We start from the raw sequence: 6,135 nt of genomic DNA on the forward strand, positions 1-6,135 counted from the left end.
AGGACTGAGCCCTTAACCTGTGAGATCAGATGCTATTTCCAAGGCAGACAGTGTCAGAATGGAGTTGAAGTCTCAGACACCTTGCTGCTATCCCAAGAATTGCTTGGTCTTGTAGGAGGTCCCCCCCCCACGTTGGAATTGGGTTCGGGAACCCAAAAAGAGTTGGTGTCGGAAGAGCAGAAAACCGCACAGGGCTGAGCTAACATGCTTGAGAGTTCTCTGAAAATTCAGGCCCTGTAGGCGAGCCGGGAGGACCAGTGCCTTAGGTAGTTTCAGTAATGTCAGAGGCTGGTGAACATACTCAAGATTCTGGAAAACCTGCCCAGGAAAGGGCGTGGGACGAGGCATCTCCAGCAGCAGCCCCCCACACACCAGGGGCGCTCTGTGTCCTGACCAGCAGGCCGCCCCTCCATCAGTCAGCGGAAAGGATGCTGGCGTTTGGCTCCTTGCCAGTCTCTGCCTCAAGGAAGGGGTTTTCTTCTCAGCTTCTGCTCTTCTGTATTTGAAATGACAGTTGTGGATTGTGCTTGTGGTTTAGTTTTTAAAGTGTGTTTGCAGTGTCTGGGGGCTGTGTCCGTAACCTGGGGAGGTGGTGTGTAAAGTGAGACAGGCCCAGGCCAGAGCTTAAACAAACCTGAGCTCAGATCTGGGTTGCTCTGTTAGGAGCTGTGTGAGCTGGGGTCAGGCCTCAGTTCCTCATGTGTAAAACGAATGCTGACTTTGCCAGGTTCTTGGAGGATTCAGTGAGATAGCGTGTGTGCGGGGCTTAGCGCACTGCCTGGCACGTGGCAGGCTTGCCACGTCTAATAATGAATTGGCAGAATGAAGCTCACACGTTGTCAGACGTTTGACAGGACCAAGACGTGTTTGGAACAGCAGCTACGGTGACCAAAGCGTCCTTCCCAGGTCCTGCCCAACCATAGTAATGCAGAGGCCTTGTCTCGTTGACTCAGGTCTGTTAGTCGATCAGGACGCGCTGATGGAGGCTCTTCAGACTGGGGTCATCAAAGGGGCAGCGCTGGATGTGACGTACCCGGAGCCCCTGCCCAGGTAAGGAAGCCGGACAGAACTGCCATCTCTCTCGAGGCACGGAGGGCACTCCTCCAGTAGTCACTGTTTTTGGCTTTTGCAGCCATGTTAAGTCACAAACCGGCAGGGTCTCAGCCGTGGAGGGGTCCGAGCAGGCCTCTGGTGACCTGTCCGGTTCTGCAGTTGGCCAGACATCTGTTTCAACACCTCCGTGCAGAGGGAGCTCTGAGCTTTCGGGCAGCAGCCCCCATGGGTGGAGACTGCACTGGACAGTCTTGCTCCTATCCAACCAGAACAGTCCTTGCCTTAGCCAATGACCCTGATTTGCCCCTTGGAGCATCAGAGTCCCTGACCATTGTCCTCTTTACAAACCTTGTGTATTGTCCGACAACCGCCATGTGTCTGAGGTTAAGTATCTTCAGGTCCCCCGATCACAGCTGAAATGGTAGCATTTCCAGACACCTTGTCATCATTAATGCTTCTAGCACTTTAGTTTTTGAGGTCCTTTGATAATGTGCTCTCAAGACCTGAACACAGCCTTCATGTTGGGGTCTGACCACGCAGGTTGGTTTCGCAGTGTGTATTCCTAGCAGGCCCATTGCATTCTTAGTTCATTCCATTTTTAGTCAGCAAAAATTGAAATTATTCCCTCAATTGTCTTTTAAATATATGCGTGGAATTTTACATTTATTTTTATTTAATGTAATTTGCTTCTGTGTCTTAAGGACATTTTATTTTTATTTAAAAGATTTTAGTTATTTGTCAGAGAGAGCACAAGCAGGGGCAGTGGCATGCAGAGGGAGAGGGAGAAGCAGGCTTCCCGCGGAGCAGGGAGCCCGATGTGGGGCTCAATCCCAGGACCCTGGGATCACGACCTGAGCTGAAGGCAGACACTTAACCGACTGAGCCACCCAGGCGCCCCTGTGTATTTTTTGAGAGAGAGAGAGAGGGTGCATGGAGCATGCATGCATGCATGCATGGGGGGGCAGAGGGTGAGGGAGAGTCTCACGTAGATGCCCTGCTGAGCCCCAACTCCAGGGTCTCCATCAAGAGTTGGACACTCCACTGACTGAGCCACCTAGGCGCTCCATGCTTGTGTTTTGAAGATTTTATTTATTTATTTGAGACAGAGAGAATGAGAGAGAGAGAGCACATGAGAGGGGGGAGGGTCAGAGGCAGAAGCAGGCTCCCTGCCGAGCAGGAAGCCCGATGCAGGACTCGATCCAGGGACTCCAGGATCATGACCTGAGCTGAAGGCAGTCGCTTAACCAACTGAGCCACCCAGGCGCCCTCCATGCTTGTGTTTTGACCCATTGATCCAGCCTGTTGGGACTGGAGTCTTGATTCTGTCATTTATTTTGAATCTTGGTGTCATTCATTAAGCCAGGTTTGATTCCTCCAGCTTTGATTTCTGTCTAGTAAGCAAATTACTGTCAGCTGGATGTTTGACATTACAACCAAATTTAGTATCTTAAGTTTATCAAGACTGACCATAGAACTTACATTTCTGAAAAAAAAACACAAACAAGTTTATTTAGAATAGTTTCTCAGAATGTGGTCTGGAGACGCTTTGAGGGGTCTGTACAGTCATAATTTTTCACTGATGTTTCAGTACAGACTGATGACATCATCACTCTGACAACTAATGAAATGTGTGCTTCTGTTATTGTATTAATCTTTTTTTAGTTTTAATCTCTAATACAATAAATGTTGACAGATACAACCCATAAAAACAAATGCTTTTTGTGATTCTCAATTTTAAGAGTGTAAAGAGGGGCACCTGGGTGGCTCAGTCGGTTAAGCGTCCGTCTTCAGCTCAGGTTGTGATCCCAGGGTTCTGGGATCGAGCCCCGCATCGGGCTCCCTGCTCAGCGGGGAGTCTGCTTCTCCCTCTGCTTCTCACTTGCACTCTCTCTCTCACTCAAATAAATAAAATCTTAAAAATTTTTAAAAAGAGTGTAAAGAGGTCCTGGGGTGCGTGACTGGCTGTTGGTAGAGAGTGCGACTCTTGACCTCAGGGTTGTGAATTCAAGCCCCACATTGGGGGTGGAGCCTACTTAAAAAAAAAAAATTAGCAACAAAAAAAAACTGACCTGAAGAGTGTACCTGAGACCAAATGTTTGAGAACCACTAATGTAGAACAAAAGAATGTCAGTATCAATTAAGAAGCATGAGCATTCTAGACAGTTGTCAATTTATTCAGAAACCTAGAAGCTTAGGGCTCACCTGTTGCCGAGTCTGCTGAATGAGCTTTTTGGTAGCTTCACTAACAAGTCACAGGGCAAGGACAGGGGTCTCTCCCAAAGCTTGTCAGTGTTATCCTGTGACTTAAATCTCAGCAATGCCAGTGTTGCAATGTTGTGCTGGTACAATTCAGTTTCATGACATAACAAATCCGGTCTTGCCTGTACGCCAAATACTCTGGACAGGTGTTGTTACAATTGGCCACGACTCGGGCGCCTGGGTGGCTCAGTCGTTGAGCGTCTGCCTTCGGCTCGGGTCGTGATCCCGGGGTCCTGGGATCGAGTCCCGCATCGGGCTCTCTGCTCGGCGGGAAGCCTGCTTCTCGCTCTCCCACTCCCCCTGCTTGTGTTCCTGCTCTCGCTATCTCTCTCTCAAATAAATAAATAAAATCTTTAAAAAAAAAAAAAAAAACAAAAAAAAAAAACAATTGGCCACGACTCTGTTTTTCTGAGTTCTGAGTCGTGGGGACAACCTCATACTGAGACTGGTGTCCGGCGTGTGCTGTTAGATAGTAGGGCCCACCTCCTTCCTAGCAGGAGGACAGAAGTGTTTTTTCGAGTAGTTTCTGCCCTGCTAACGGTATTATAGGCTCTGTCTTCACTTTGATCAGCCCTGGGGGCAAGGACAGTCATAGTGCATTGATATAAATTACAAGTGCCCCCAGAGAATTTCCACAGATTTGGGGTCCATAATATTCCCAGAGGATGGAGGCTTATTGCTGCATGCTTACTTTGGCTTTTGTATTAAAACAGTCAAGAGGCCCTGCCGGGTCAGGTCACTGCCCTTTTCTAGTGCTGGTTGCTGGGGTTACCATCATTGTTTGAGTCCCCCTGACCCCCTTCACTAACACTTCCTTCTTTTTCCAGCTGACTCCCATCCTCTGCCTTCTTTGGGGAAGAGAACTCCCCCTCCAGTTAATCTTTCCCCTCTGAATGCCACTACTCATTAAAGGCACATTCAGCCTGTCCCATGATGCCTAGACTAGCATCCAGATCCCCAAGGGCCTCTTCTGTTTTGGGGGCCAGTGTTGTTTAATCCACCCCATGTCATGGCATTGTGTGCTAATGGTCTGGGTGTGACTAGGATACTTGTTTTGCCCCCCAAAATGCTGCCCCCCCACTTACTGGCATTAGATGAGTGGGGTCATGCTGTAAGGCTACCCATAGCCTCCCCTTCTCAGCATGAGGGTATCAAACCAGAATGTGAAATTAGAGACACCAAACCATGCTGAACAGTTTTCATCAATTAATCTGCATTTCAGAGATCATCCTTTATTGAAGTTGAGGAACATCACTCTGACACCTCACATTGGAAGTGCTACTCACCAAGCCAGACGACAGATGATGGAGAATCTGGTGGAAAGCATCCTGGCTTCTCTCAATGGCCTTCCCATTCCTAACGAAGTGCTACTTAAATGATCTTATGTGGGCTCATCAGTGCGATGACAGATTAAATGGGAAAAAAATCTTATTTTGTGTTTTACTAGAGTCCATTATATAGATTGGTTTAATATTCTTTTGGCCAAAGGGTGCCTGGCTGGCTCAGTCGGAAGATGTCAGGGTCCTGTTTGAGGCCCCACCTAGGGAGTGGAGATCAGGTAAATAAATACATTTAAAAAAATGTTTAATATTCTTTTGGCCAAAAAACCTTGAGAGCAGTAATGCTGTCCACTGAGAGCTTGCTCAGCGCTTGGCGTCCTCTCTCACTCCCTCCTCCGGGCAGCTCTGAGGGCAGCTGTCCTGTTGCCTAGTGAAGCCCAGCACAGAGCTGCTGGCGTCCCCCCTCAACAGCAGGCAGACACCTGCCTTTGGAGTGAACCCTGGGCTGGGTCTGCATCTCCGGGGGCCCTGCCGCCTTCCCTCCTGCCGTGGGTTAGTGTCCCTGACATTCTGACCCTCCAGCGACAGCGTCCGTGCGCCAAGTTCCCGCGAGGACTGCGGCCCCGGTCGTGCGGGCAGGAGGGGCGCGGGGCGTCGAGCCGGGCGGACCCCCAGGCACGGGCCTGCCTCCTCCTGGAGCGCACAGGAGGCTGCTGAGGCGGCAGGGGCTCCGCTTCAGGAGCCCGGGGTCGTCCGCACCTCACCCCCCCGCTCTCATCTTCAGCCGGGTGGCGCGGGCGCTGCTAGGCGCACCTCCCCACTTCGCGCACCGGCGACCGCAGTCCCAACCGCACTCCAGGCGGCGCAGAAGCACTTGCACTCCCCCCCGCCCACGCCTGCCACCTGGCCTGCAGGCCCCGCCCCCCGACGTCGCCCCGCAATGCCCCGGCCTCTAGAGCCCGCCCCGCTCTGTATGCACACCGCGTACCGCACGGCGCCCTGAAGGTACGTCGCCACGCCCCTACGTCGCTCCGTACGCAGGTCGCCCCGCCTCAGATTACACTGCGTCTCCGAATTCACCTCATTCCGCGTGCTTCCGCCTAGTCCGTCGGCCCCGCCCCGCGTCGGCCCCGCCCCGCGTCCCCTCACGCCGCCCCGCGTCGCCTCACGTCGCCCCGCCCCGGCGCTCTTGCAGCAGCCATGTGGGTGGTAACTCTCCGACCGTGGGGCCTTCTCGAGGGGCTCCCGGCGTTACTCCGTGGTCGCCACGCGGCTCTCCTTCCGGGTGGTGCGCGAGGCCTGAATGGCTCGCCGGTCTCTTGCAGCAAGAACCTACTCAAGAAATTTGCTTCGAAAACCAAGTAATGCGCACCTCGTCCGGGTGGGGGCGCTGGGCATGGGGGCAGTGCTCTTGTGGCAGAGGGCGACTAACTTCGGGTAGGGGGCAGGGGCAGTGTCCGTGGGGCAGGACGCAGGTTCGGGGGATCTGTCCACGAGAGGGGGGCGGCCCACGGGGCAAGGGGAGGGTGTCCACGGGGCGGGG

The 6,135-nt window shown here is 52.5% G+C and overlaps 1 long non-coding RNA gene across 1 annotated transcript; it reads left to right on the forward strand.

The window, feature by feature from the left end:
• The first annotated feature begins 6 nt into the window (after positions 1–6).
• Positions 7–4,743, forward strand: LOC145718246 (uncharacterized). The gene is made up of 2 exons (XR_014141672.1): positions 7–1,050; positions 4,535–4,743. It is a non-coding gene; the product is annotated as an uncharacterized LOC145718246 (long non-coding RNA).
• Positions 4,744–6,135: the final 1,392 nt, after the last annotated feature.

Source organism: Leptonychotes weddellii, unplaced genomic scaffold (genome assembly GCF_054177405.1).
Source record: "Leptonychotes weddellii isolate Sample4059 unplaced genomic scaffold, ASM5417740v2 HiC_scaffold_12657, whole genome shotgun sequence".
Classification (NCBI taxonomy): domain Eukaryota; kingdom Metazoa; phylum Chordata; class Mammalia; order Carnivora; family Phocidae; genus Leptonychotes; species Leptonychotes weddellii.